Source organism: Trichechus manatus, unplaced genomic scaffold, assembly GCF_000243295.1.
Source record: "Trichechus manatus latirostris isolate Lorelei unplaced genomic scaffold, TriManLat1.0 scaffold00258, whole genome shotgun sequence".
Lineage (NCBI taxonomy): Eukaryota > Metazoa > Chordata > Mammalia > Sirenia > Trichechidae > Trichechus > Trichechus manatus.
In genome coordinates this window covers 476,921-490,906 of record NW_004444194.1, presented here as the reverse complement: position 1 = coordinate 490,906, position 13,986 = coordinate 476,921, and the positions used below count along the sequence as shown (strand labels likewise).

The 13,986-nt window shown below is 48.9% G+C and overlaps 1 pseudogene; it reads left to right on the top strand.

Annotated features, from left to right (window-relative positions):
* The window catches only part of LOC101361151 (ferritin heavy chain-like), a 24,991-nt pseudogene extending 11,378 nt beyond the window's left edge, over positions 1-13,613 (top strand).
* Positions 13,614-13,986: the final 373 nt, after the last annotated feature.

Sequence of the window (13,986 nt, the reverse complement as noted above, 5' to 3'; positions counted from 1 at the left end):
CCCCCCCCCCCCGCCGGAGGCTCTAGGAGAGGATTCTTCTTGCCTCTTTCAGTTGCCGGTGGCTCCAGATGTTCCTGGGCTTGTGGCTGTATTAATCCTATTGTCACATTGCCATCTTCCCTCTGCATCTATCTCTGTGTTGCTTCTCATCTTTTTATAAGGACACCAGTCATATAAGATTAGAATCAACCCTATCGTAAATAAGGTCACATCCACAGGTACTTGAACACAACTTTTTGGGGGACACGAATCAGCCTATAATACCTCCCTTCTCCCGCCACCTAGGTTTCCTGTGATCATCCCCCAAATAATCCATGTGTCAGATTCTGCTTCTGGGTCAGCCAAACCAAGCACCACCAGAGAAGCAGGTAGGAACAGGAGTATACACTGACCCACGGGTGTACACATGGACCCACGGGTGTACACAGACCCATGGGAGTACATACTGACCCACGGGTGTACACACTGGCCCACGGGTGTACATATTGGAAGCATCTGCAGCAGCAGTTGCCAATGAGCAAGATTCTGCCCCCAGGGGACATTGGTAATGTCTGGAGACATTTCTAGGTGTCACAACTTGAGGTGCTACTGGCATCTGGTGGGTTGAGGCCAGGGATGCTGCTTAACATCCTATAGTGCACAGACAGTCCCCGCACCACAAAGAATGATCTGGCCCTAAATGTCAATAGTGCTGAGGTGGCGAAACCCTGGTCTACAGGGCCCGGGCTGCATGCACCCACTGACCCCTAAGCGTGCAGTGGGGTTACAGACAGCATCAGACCACAGACGGGTCCTGGGCACCAGGGCCACGTACTGGGAAATAGCAGAGAATGTGACAGCTCCCTCCCTCCACCAGAGGGGTCCCATATGGACTGGGTACTGCCTGTGGTCCGGAGCTGGTGGATAACTCACGTATTCAATCCTCACAGCCACGCCAGAAGGTAAGTTAAGCATCATCCAGCCCATTTTAAAGATGAAGAAACTGAGGCCCAGAGAGGAGACGTTCACACCCAGTGACCCAGCAAGAAATCCAGAGACCCCGTGGTATGTGTAGCTCTGTGTGTAAAGGCACAGAAAGCAGGCTGGAAGGGCACCCCACCTCATTCTCTGGGCTGAGATGGGGAGGGCCAGGGGAGACTTTAGCTTCCCAAAGGGATTCCTGTATCATTTTGAGTAATTAAAAAATCCATTTTAAAATGTTTTTAAAACAGGCTGACTCTGAAATTGAATAGGCCTGGGGCTCCAGCCTCAGCCTCACCAGTTTCTGGCTCTGTGAACTTGGGTGAGCCACAGCACCTCCCTGAGCCTCAGTTTCCCCATCTGTAAAATGGGGATTGTCCCTTCACTATCCCACAAATGTTCACCGTGAGCCCACAAAGGGCAGGGTTCTAGCAGCTCTAGCCTGTATAGGGTTAAGGTAGGACGTGCTCATAGCAAGCCCTGCGGGATGCGGGGAACGGCAAGGGTGGGACGGAGGGGCAGAAGCCCGAGGCTCTCCCTACCCCTCAGCCCACCATTCCCATGCCTCTCAGACCCCCATTTGAGCAAAAAGTCTCCCAACCAAGAGTGGAGGCCAGAGGCAGGGTCTCAGGGCTTGGAGTCGAAATCTGGGGCCAGGGGCTCACCCAGGAGACAGACAGGGGAGAGGGCTAAGCCGGAGGTGGCCTCCTTAATCACACACTCCTGGTTTTTCTACCTCTGCTTCCCGCCGCTGCAGGGCGGGGAGCGCGCGCCACCTGTCGGCCTCCGGGGGAGGTGCATGCAACTCCCGGGAAAATGGGTCGCGCCCCCTTTCCTCCCCACCCAAAGCAGTTTTGGAAATCACCCCCTTCGCCAACCTATGAAATTCTCCTCCATGTCCCGCTCGCTCTTCAATCACTGTTTTCACAGTAACCCTGCCCATTTATTCATCCAACAAACATTTATTGAGCACCTACTGTTTGCTGGGCTCCGTTCTGGATTCTGAGGACACAGAAGGAACAGAACAGATGAAACTCCCTGCCTTCCTGGGGCTCACGGTCTAACTGGTCTACCTGACGGGAGAGCGTTAAGGAAAACGGGCAACAACCGCATTCTGAAGGAGAAGTGAACCCAAGGGTGTCGATCAGAGATTCTGGAGGGGAACTGGCTCTAGATAAGGTGAGTGGGGAAGGCTCTGAGGCCTGACAAGGATAAGGCCCTAGCCACACCAGGACTGGGGAGAGATGGTCCAAGTGGTGAGCAAAGCTTGTGCAAAGGCCCTGGGCAGAAAGGAGCTTGCACTGTTGGAGGACAGGAATGGAGACCAGGGTGGTCAGAGCTGAGATGAGGGAGAAGTGGGATAGGAGAATGGCTTGGCCCCTTCTGGAGACAAATGTAAACTGAAACTCCCCTGGAAAATCATCTCCTAAGACCCGGAGGGGAGAAGAATGGATCTCTGTGAGCCAAAGGCCTTTATCCCGCCCAGCTCCATGCAGACACCCTCCCACCACAGCCCCCTTGCCCAGCACACAGGGAGAAGACCCAGTGCCCCCTCCTACTCCCTTTGCCTCTGAGGTTACTGACTCCAGTAACACAGCCAACTGGCACGTGCAGAGGAGAACGGGACATGGTAACAGACACCGAGCTGGGGCAGGACCAGGAGGTGGCCGCAGAGGCTCCTTGGGGGACTCTGGGGGCTAGATCAACTGGGAGGGCTACAGTAGGGGGTCTGTGCAGATCTGCATGTCCTAAGATGTCTTGCATGTCAGCTGCCCCACACCAGGCACCCCATGGGCACCCTGTGGTCAGGGGGTCAGCTCTGCCCAGCAAAGCCCCTTCCACGCCCCTCTGCCACCTCCCTGGGAGACCCAGGAGAACCACACAACCAGTGGGACACATGCCTGGCTTCAGCCCCTCGACACTAAGGGACAGTAGAGGCCCAAGGGTCTCCTCACCTCTGTCAGCCTGGGAGGCTGTGGTGAGCCCCTTCACCAAGGGTGTCCCTTGCCCCTCTGAGTATTCCTTGGATGGCCCTCATCCTCCCTCTGTCCCAGGCATCATTGCCGCCATTGGGGGCTGGGGTCTTTAGCTCCACTCAGCCGAAGAGAAGAACCCTCAAGGGCTGTCCCCAGACCCACACCCTGGACCCCACACAGCTTTCCCTCAGCCGTTGCCTTCATGCCTCCTTGACTCTGTCCCCAAGTGCAAAGTCCCCAGGTGTGGTCTGACAACCCCAAAAGCGACTGTCTAAGGATTGCCTGAGAGGCTGTGGTCTTGTTCAGACCCGGGAAGGGAACAAGCCCGTCCCCAGTCCCAGCTGGCACAGAGGGGCACCCCCAGTGCCATGGCTTGGCCTCAGCTTTGGAGGCTGTCTGGCTCTTGGGGAGGGGGTGGAGTCTCCCGGAGCTTCTAATTATGGTTTCAAAGACACAGACTTAATTACTGCCTTGTGAAGGGTTAATTACCCCTAATCAGTTGTGAATCAGGCAATTCTCACGCCTTGTGAGAACCAAAATATTTCTTCTCCCCAAAGCGCCCCCCACCACTCACTTTCCCTCTTCCCAGTTTCCCTGCATGGAAGGAGGGGAGGGTGGGCTGGAGGGGTGGGGACAACCTGAGACTGCCAGTCTGCCCGCAGAGAACCCACCTTCCAAGTCTGAGACAGGCAAGGACCAAATTCAGAGAAGAGAGTTCTCCCGCTGGAGCAAACCGGAAAGGCTTCCTGGAAAAGGTGGCTGAGAGCTGGTCTCGAGGACCCCAAGTCACCCCCTCAATGGGCCTTAGGCTCCTAAAATCCTGTCCCACTTGGGAGGTGGCAGGGCCTGGAAAAGCTGGAGTTGATGGTTTGGGGCCTGTGGGCGTCTCTGGGGCCTCAGTTTGCTGAGGTTCCTTCCTTCATTGGGCAGAGCCAAGAGGTCTCAGACCCCGGGGAGTGAGCAAGGAACACAGCACCCCAGGCGTGGCTGCCCTTGTGGAGACGAAGCCCCGGTGAGCACCCAGGGGCTCAGTGGGAGTCCATCCAGCTCTTCAGGCTGCCCTTGCTCCTCCAGGCTCCTTCTGCCTGGGCTTTTAGCAGTTTGAGTACTGTGGCCTGCCCACCTCTCTGCCCTCATTTTGCTACTCTCCTGCTGACCCAATCACTGGACCCTAAACACACCACACTAATTCCCACCTCAGGCCCTTTGCCCTTGCCAGTCTCCTTGCCTGGCTTGGCCCCACCCCCATCCCATGGTACCGTGTCTGAGAAACTCTCACCTACATTGTTACCTCCTCCAGGGAGCCCTCCCTAAGCACTCTGTCTCTCCAGAAACCGCCCCTTTGCTGGGGATTCTCCAGCCTATCACACACAGAGAAATTCCTTATTTGTATCCTGGATGACCCAGGGCTCAGTGTCCTCATCTGTAAAATGGGGATGATGACAGCAGGCATATAGGTAGCCCTACTGCCAGACTAGGGCCGTGCCCGGCCAGGGCAAACTGGGATCCTGTCTTGCAGGCCACAGGGTAGACTTGTGGGACTCTGAGCCAAGCCTGAGGACTGTGAGCTGGAGAGCTGGGGCAGGGTGGGCAAGAGGGAGGCTCAGGTGACTGGTCAATTAACAGGTTAGAGAGGAGGGTGACCTGGAATGGTGCTCAAGGCTGTTATGGTGCCCGTTTTTACAGAAGGGGAAACTGATGCTCAGAGAGGTAAAGTCTCTAGAGGGCACACAGCCCCCTATTGGGGAGCCTGGATTCACGCTCCCAAGGGCACAGGATGAGGGAGGGGTCAGCGCAAGGTGAGGAGCCCAGGAGGAGGCAGAGATAGGAAGAGGGTTGTTTGGGGGGAAAGTGAAAGTACAGCTTTGACTTGGCTGTTTTGGAAGGGCTAGAATGTGGTGAGATTAAATTAGAAATAGAAGGATGTCAGGAAGGGAGGGAGAAAGGAGAGTGAGAAGAGGATAGGAGGGAGGAAGTGAAAGAGGAGGAAAGAGAGAGGAAAGGGAAAAAAGGGAGAGAGGGAGGGAGGGAGAGAGGAGAAAGGAAGGAAGGAAGAATTGACTGCTCAGGACTATTTCAGTTGTAAGTAAAACAAACAAACAAACCAGGAATAGACTTGACAGTCCAGAAGTAAACGCATACGTATATGGTCAGTTGATTTTTGACAAGGGTGTTAATCCACACAATGGGGAAAGAAGAGTCTCTTTAATAAATGGTACTTGGACAACTGGATTTCAACATGCAAAATAATGAAGCTTGATCCCTACCTCACACCGTATATAAAAACTAAATCAAGACCTAAATGTGAGAACTAATACCATAAAACTCTTAGAAGAAAACATACGGGTAATGTTTTGGGACTTAGTTTTTAACAATGGATTCTTCGATATGACACCAAAAGCATGAGCAGAAGACAAAACAGATAAACGGGCCTGATAAAAATTAAATACTTTTGTTCATCATAGGACTTTATTAACAAAGTGAAGAGACAGTCTAGAGATTGGGAGAAAATTCTGGGAAACCATATATCTGATAAAGGTTTAATATCCAGAATATGTAAAGAATTCCTACAAATCAACAACAAAAAGACAAACAGCCCCCCAAAAAATGAGGAAGAGACTCAAATAGACATTTCACCAAAGAACAAAGGGCCAAAAAGCGCATGAAAAAATGCTCAGTTTTATTAGCCATTGTTGTTGTGAGCTGCCATCCAGTCAGCTCTGACTCATGGCAACCCCACGTACAACAAAACAAAACATTGCCCAGTCCTGTGCCATCTTCACGATCATTGGTTTCCTTAAGTCCAATGTTGTGGCCGTGGTGTATGTCATGGATTGAACTGTGTCCCCCAAAAAATGTGTGTAACAATTTGGCTAGGCCATGATTCCCAGAATTGTGTGGTTGTCTTCCATTTTGTGATTGTAATTTTATGTTAAAGAGGATTAGAGTGGAATTGTAACACCACCCTTACTCAGGTCACATCCCTGATTCAATGTAAAGGGAGTTTCCTTGGAGTGTGGCCTGCACCACCTTTTATCTCTTGTAAGAGATAAAAGGAGAGGGAAGCAAGCAGAGAATTGGGGACCTCATACTATCAAGAAAGCAGTGCTGGGAGCAGAGCGCGTCCTTTGGACCGGGATCCCTGCACTGAGAACCTCCTGGTCCGGGGGAACACTGATGAGAAGGCCAACAGAGAGAGAAAGCCTTCCCCTGGAGCTGACACCCTGAATTTGGACTTGCAGCCTACTTTGACTGTGAGGATATAAACTTCTTTTCATTAAAACCGTTCGCTTGTGGTATTTCTATTATAGGAGCACAGATGACTAAGACAGTGTACTTTGAGTGCCTTCCAGCACTGTATTGGACAGTATTCTGTTGTGATCCACAGGGTTTTCACTGGCTAATTTTTGGACGTAGATCACCAGGGCTTTCTTCCTTTTACTCTGAAAACACCGTTGAAACCTACCCACCATGGGTGACCCTGCTGGTATTTGGCATAGCTACCAGCATCATAGCAACATGCAAGCCACCACAGTATGACAAACTGACAGACGGGTGGTGGCATTAGCCACAGGAAGATACAAATCAAAACCACAAGGAGATACCACCTCACCCCCACTAGAACAGCTATGACATTAAAAAAAAAAAAAAAAAGAAGAAGAAGAAGGAAAAGAACAAATGTTGGCAAGGATGTAGAGAAATTAGAACCCTCATCCATTGCTGGTGGGAATGCAAAACGGTACAGCTGCTTTAGAAAACAGTTTGATGTTAAACATAGAACTACTATATGACCCAGCAATCCCAATCCTAGGTATATACCCCAAAGAATTGAAAACAGGTGTTCAAACAAAAACTTATACAGGAAATGTTCATATTCACAATAGTCAAAGTATAGAAACAACCCAGATGTCCATCAATGGATGAATGGATAAACAAAATAGGGTAGATCCATACAATGGAATATTACTCAGCCATAAAGAGAAATGAAGTCCTGATATATACTACAACATAAATGAACCTTGAAAACATTATGCTGAATGAAATCAGTCAGTCACAAAAGGACAAATACTGTATTATTCCATTTATATGAAATCGGCAGATATCTAGAGACCATAGCTTATTAGTGGTTCCCAGGGGTGGGAGGGAAGGGAGAAAGGGGGAGTCATTGCTTAGGGAGTTTCTGTTAATGATGGTAGAATGATTTGAAAAAAGATAGTGTAGTGGTTGGACAACATGATGAACTTAATCAGTGTCACTGAAATGTACCCGTAAAAATTGTTGGATTGGCAAATGTTTTGTCATATACATTTTTACCACAATTAAAAAAAAACTAGCTAAGGAAAAAAAATTATCGGTTTATGTAACTGAAAAGTTCAAGGTATTTGGCTTCAGGCATAGCTGGATCCAGGGGCTTTCCTCTGGGGAACTTCCCTCACAGGCAGGTACTCCTCATAGGGATAAAATGACCTCAGCCATCCCTGGCTTATATTTTATTAGCCCAGAAACCCCAGAGAAAAATGAGAGAACCTCTTTGCCAAAACCTCTAGTGAAAATCCCATGCTCCTTCTTGTTGGACAGTTTGGGTCACATGCATTTAGAAGCCAATCACTGTGGCCACAAAGGACAAAACGTGCTCACTTGTCAGGCCTGGGTCACTTGACCTGGGTCACACGAGATGGGGGTGGGGCCGGCCCCACCAGACCTAAGTGGACAAAGTGTGGAAGAGAAGGTGACAATTCATTCAACAAACGTTTACTGAGCACCTGCTCTGTGCCCGACCCTGTTCTAGTTGCTGGGGATGCTGCAGTGAACAAGATAAAGATGCTGCCCTCATGGAACTGTGTGAATTATAGTGATATTAGAAGGTGATATCTGCTACAGAGAAAAATAAAGCAATGAGAGGGGAAGGGGGTTGCTGGCAGAAGGGGTAAGATTTTAAATAGGAGAGTGGTCAGGGAAGGCTTCACTGAGGAGGTGACATCTGAACAAAGACTTAAAGTAGATGAAAAGGTGAGAATATCTGGGGAAGGTGTTGTGGGCAGAGGGAACAGCCCGTGCAAAGGCCCTGAGGCTAAACACGCTTGGTGTTTTTGGGAAACAGGGAGGATGTCAGTGTGACTGAAGCAGAGTGAGTGAGGAGGAAAGTGGAGGAGATGAGGGCAGGGAGGTGACAGGCAGGTTGTACGGGGTCTTGTGGGCAGCAAGGAGGACTTTGGCTTTTATCCCTGAGTGAGGTGAGAGTCACAGAGGGTTCTGAGCAGAGGAAGGACATGACCTGACTCAGAATAGTCAAACCAGCAAAGTGGCCATCATACATACAGAGAAAGGTTTTATGTGTAAACGACCTCATGGTGAGCTTGTCCTCCCCAAACTGGACACAGTCTCGTCTCTCCATCTCCCACGGCCCCCACAGGCCTGCCTGCCACTGACCCCTCCCCAGTCTCCCTGCAGTTCAGTTTGTTGTCTTTTCCCACAGCAGGTGGGGCGAGGGGCGGGGGGGACCGGTCATCTAGGGTTCCCTCCCCAGGAGGCAAGGACCCCAAGCCAGCCAGGGTGACCCTGCTGGTATTTGGCATAGTTCCAGCATCATAGCAACATGCAAGCCACCATAGTATGACAAACTGATAGACAGGTGGTGGCATTAGTCATTAGGAAGATACAAATCAAAACCACAATGAGATACCACCTCACACCCACTAGAACGGCTATGATATAAAAAAAAAAAAAAAGAAAGAAGAAGGAAAAGAACAAATGTTGGCAAGGATGTGGGGAGTGGGCAGGGCTGTGGGGAGTGTTTGCTTTTGCCCTCTCCAGACAGGTGGGAGCGGGCATCGCTGGGGGCTCAGGGAGGTACCACCCAGTATGGGGAGAGGGGTCGCAGACAGAGAGCAGGGTCACGGAGAGGACGGACTAGGAAAGACTGCAGAGTCGGGGGCACAGGGATACAGGGGTCGGCTAGACCTTGATGCCTCCTGGCTCTGTTTTGCGGCCAAGTTCCCTGCTGAAGCCCAAAGCTGAAGGACGGGTCAGGGTGGGTAACAGCAGTGAAGCCAGGCTTGGCCAGAGCTGATGATGGAAGTGCCGATAAGGACCCTTGAGGGTTGGATCTCAGCCCCATAGGGTTGGGCAACATCCTGTTTGGGCAGGCGCTTATGGTTTTTCTCTCCTCCAGCTCTGCCCTGGCCCGGGAGGGAGAATTATAGCAGGGGAGCGGGAGCCAAGTGCTCACTCTGCACTAGAAACAAAAATAATCCCCCTTTACATTTACCTATCAACAATAGGATGTGCACATGCAAAAAACCAGCCAAACAAACAAACAAGACCTTAAACCCGACCTCACACCATACGCAAAATTAACTCAAAATAGATCATAGACCTAAATGTAAAGCTTAAAACTATAAAATTTCTAGGAGAAAGCATGAGAGAAAATCTTTGGACCTTGGGTTAGGCAAAGATTTCTTAGCTATGTCACCAAAAACACGATCCAGAAAAGAAAAAAAATTATTATGGTGGGTAGCATCTGGGGCCTTAAAAGCTTGTGAGCAGCCATCTAAGATACTCTGCTGGTCTCACCCCATCTGGAGCAAGGGAGAGTGAAGAAAACCGAAGACACAAGGGAAAGATTAGTCCAAAGGACTAACAGACCACAATTACCACAGCCTTCACCAGACTGAATCCAGCACAATTAGATGGTGCTTGGCTGCCACCATCAACTGCTCTGACAGGGATCATAATAGAGGGTCCCGGACAGAGCTGGAGAAAAATGTAGAACAAAAAAAAAAGAAAAAATAAGAAAAAGCATTAATAAATTGAACGCCATCAAACTGAAAACTTTTGCTCTTCAAAAGACATCATTAGGAAACTAAAAAGACAAGCCACAGACTGGAGAAAATATTTGCCAATCATGTATCTGATAAAGGACTTGTATCCAGAATACGCAAAGAACTCTCAAAACTCAATACTAAGAAAGCAAAAACCCAATTTAAAAATGGGCTAAAGTTTTGAACAGATGCTTCACCAAAGAGGATATATTGATGACAAATAAATCCAAGAAAAGATGCTTGATATCACTAGTCATTAGAGAAATGCAAATTAAAACCACAAGATACCACTACACCTGCCTATTAGAATGACTATGGATAGAACTTGAAGACATTATACTGAGTGAAATAAGTCAGTCACAGAAGGACATATACTGTATGACCTCACTTATATAAAAAGACAAGGAAAGACAAATGCATAGTGACCAGGGGTGGGAGGAAGGGGGAAAGAGGGAGTTAATGGTGATGGAAAAATCGCATTGATTAAGGGTAGGGGTGCACAGTCGATTATTGTAATTAATGTCAATAAGTTGTACACTTGTAAAAAGTTGAATTGGCAAAAGTTGTGTGATAGATATATTTACCAAAAAAAAAAAAAGTAGTTGCTGAGGCTGCTTATGTACAACCAAACATCTCATGGGATTTGGTTCCTTGGTTTGGAAGTATAAGGTCATGGTTTCATGGGACATCCCAGTTAATTGGCCTAGTAACATGTTTAGTGTTTCTGTCTATCTCCTAGTTCGCTGAGAAGTGCCTGGGGTCTTAAAGGCTTACAAGCGGCCATCCAAGACACAACAATTGCTCTCTGTTTACTTGGATTAACAGAGGAAGAAAGAGAGTCAGGAAGAGGAGGAGGATATGGAATGTGTGGCTAGTTGCCTCCTTTGCCATGAGAAAAGAAGAACTGAATGGTGCCCAGCTACCATTACTAAACATTTTGATCAAAGATTCTATAGAATAATCCTGATCAAAAGGGGGAAAATGGAGAACAGAATTTAAATTCTCATGGACTCTAGACTTCCTGGAGCCACGGAGGCTGGATGAACCCCTGAAACTATTGCCCTGAGATAATTTTTAAAACTTGAACCAAAAATACCCGCTGAAGTCATCTTAAAACCAACCTGTAGTTTTTAGCTTAACTAGTAAAAAAGGTCGCCTTAAGCATTATGCTCTTTTAAGAACTATCTATACGGGATCAAATTGATAACAGTAACTCAAAAGATTAGATGGGAACCTTAGGGGGCAATGAGTTTATGTTGATGAAGGCAGAATAACTCAGAAAAGGAGGATGAGAATGGTTGCACAACTCAAAGAATATAATCCATGTCACTAAATTGTACATGTAGAAAGTGTTGAATTGGTGTATGTTTTGCTGTGTATATTCTCAACAACAACAACACACTAAATAAAATTTAGAGAAAAAAAAAACAAGATACCGCTACACACACCTATTAAAACCCAAACCAAACCCGTTGCCGTTGAGTGGATTCCAACTCATAGGCGCCCTATAGGACAGAGTAGAACTGCCCCACAGGGTTTCCAAGGAGCACCTGGTAGATTTGAACTGCTGACCTTTTTGGTTTGCAGCCATAGCTCTTAACCACTACACTGCTAGGGTTTCCCTCACCCCTATTAGAAGGACTAAAATTAAAAAAACTGATAGTACAAAGCGTTGATGAGTATGGGGAGGAACTGGAACTCTCATACACTCCTGGTGGAGATGTAAACTGGTACAACCACTTAGGAAAACAATTTGGCAGTTTCTTAAAAAGTTAAACATGCACTTACCGTGTGATCCAGAACTGAAAACATATATCCACACAAAGACTTGTACATGAATGTTCATAGCAGCTTTGTTCATGAAAACAACTCAAATGTCCATCAAAAGGTAAAAGGAGAAACAATTGTGGTCCATCCATACAATGGAATAGGACTCAGCACTATAATGGAATGAACTATTGATAAACACAGCAACGTGGATGAACCTCAAGAACATGCTATTTAGTGAAAGAAGCAAGACACAAAAAAACTTCAAATTGTCTGATTCCATTTATGTGAAATTTCTAAAAAAGGCAAAGCAATAGAGGCAGAGAGCAGAGCAGTAATTGCCTGGGGCTGAGGTGGGAGGGGATGGACTGCAAAGAGGAACAAAGGAACATTTCAGGAAGATGGAAATGTTCTCAAATACTGATGACATGACTGCACAACTCGGAAAATTTACTGAAAATCCTCGAACTGCACACTTACAATGAGTGAATTCTGTGCTATGTAAATTACATCTTAGTAAAACTATTTAAAACAAAAGTCCCAACAATCTGCAAAGCAGATGGAATGGTCACCATTCAATGGACTGAATCTACAAGTACTTAGGGTGCCAGACCCTGCTCTAGGCACTGGGGACACAGCAGGGAACAAAACAGACAAAAGCCTCTGCCCTTGGGGACTGGCAGTCTCACAGGAAGCAAGATCAAGAAATACAATCTGTAGAGTGTAAGATGGTAAAAAGTGGTAAGAAAAATAAAATAGGGGAAAGGGGAGTGCAATTTTAAATACGGGATCAGGGAAACCTTGCTGAGGAAGTGACATTTGAGTCAAGGCCTGAAGGAGGTGAAGAGGAAGAGTGTGGAGCTCTGGAAGAGGAGAGCCAGACAGCAGGAACATCACGTGCAAAGGCCCTGAGGTAGGAGCTTTCCAGGAGCACTAAGGAGGCCCGTGGGGCAGGAGCAGACTGAGCCAAGGGGAGAGTCGGGGGAGATGAGGGCAGAGACGTGACGGGGCAAAATGCGCAGGGCCTTGTGGACCATGAGGAGGACATTGTCTTTTGCTCCAAGTGCGGTGGGGAGCCATGGAGGGTTCTGAGCAGAGGAGGGTTGTGACTGACTCAGGTGTGAGGGTCACTGTGAAGGAACTGAGTCAGGGGAGGGGAAAGCAGGGGCGGAAGCTGAGAGACCAGGGAGGAGTGGACTGTACCAGTCCAGGTGAGCGATGTTGGGGCTAGGCCAGGTGGGAGCATTGAAAGTGGTGAGAAGTGGGTGGATTCTGGGCAGATTTTGGAAGTAGAGTCCTCAGTATTTGCTGATATGGAAGAGAGATACAGAGGCAGAGACAGAGACAGAGACAGACAGACAGAGAGCTAGAAAGACAGAAACAGACATAGAGAGACAGATGGAGACAAAGAGGTAGAGAGACAGGGACAGACAGAGACAAAGAGATAGAGACAGTGACGGAGAGCAGAGAGATAGAGACATAGAGACAGATAGAGACAGAGAGACAGACAAACAGAAAGACAGAGACAGAGTGACAGCTGACTCTATAGTTTTGATCTGAGCATCTGGGATAATAGGGAAGCTCAGAGGGATAGGGTGAGTAGCCCGGGTCACACCTGGGTCCACAGTGGCTCTGATCCCCAGCCAAGGCATGTTCCCCATTTGGGAGCTCTGGTGGTGTGGGTACTCGGAGGAGCAGAGGCTGCTCAAAGCAGATGCCCCCCCCCACTGCCCCCCAAATCCTGCATCCCGTTGCCCCCTTTGGCCTGGTTTTCTTCTCTCTGAGTTGTTTCCAGAACTTCTCCTCCCTGGGGATCTAGTCCATGTGCTTTTGATTCCTTTGTCCTGAACTCATATGACACAAGCATCCTGAGGCCTTATGTGGAAGCATCTAGAGTCTGGGGAGGGGGGGGTGCACATTCCTGGGGGGGGCCAGGACTGTGTCCAGCACAGCTCAGCAGCGTGTCCAGGGCTTCCAGAGGCAGGGAGCCATCCTCTCAGGCCAGCCAGACCGACTGCCGCCCAACATAGGCTTTGGGGCCCAGCCGCCCGCCGCCTCCCTCAGCCACAGCTCCAGCTGCCAATCCTGACCCAGACCTCCCACGTGTTTCCTCCTGGTGGCCCAGACCATGGGACTTGGCCTCCCTTGCGCTCTTCCTCCCTGCCACTCCCACGAGCTCCTCCCCGGTGTCCACAGCAGGCCCTGCTTCCCTTCAGGGTATGGGAGCCCCAAACAGCCCTGGCAGGGCCTGTGTGTGGCCAGGCTGTGGGCGGACCTCTGGTCCCCACTGGTACCTCCTGTCCTCTGGCCCCTGTGTACTCCCCTCCCCACCATCTGGGTACCTTATGTCCCCTCCTGCCTCCCCAACACCAAGGTCCCAGAGGAGTCTTCTTTATTCTCTTGCTTTTTACCGAGCACTGACTCCACAAACCCTATTCCTGCCGCTGGGAGACAGAGTGACC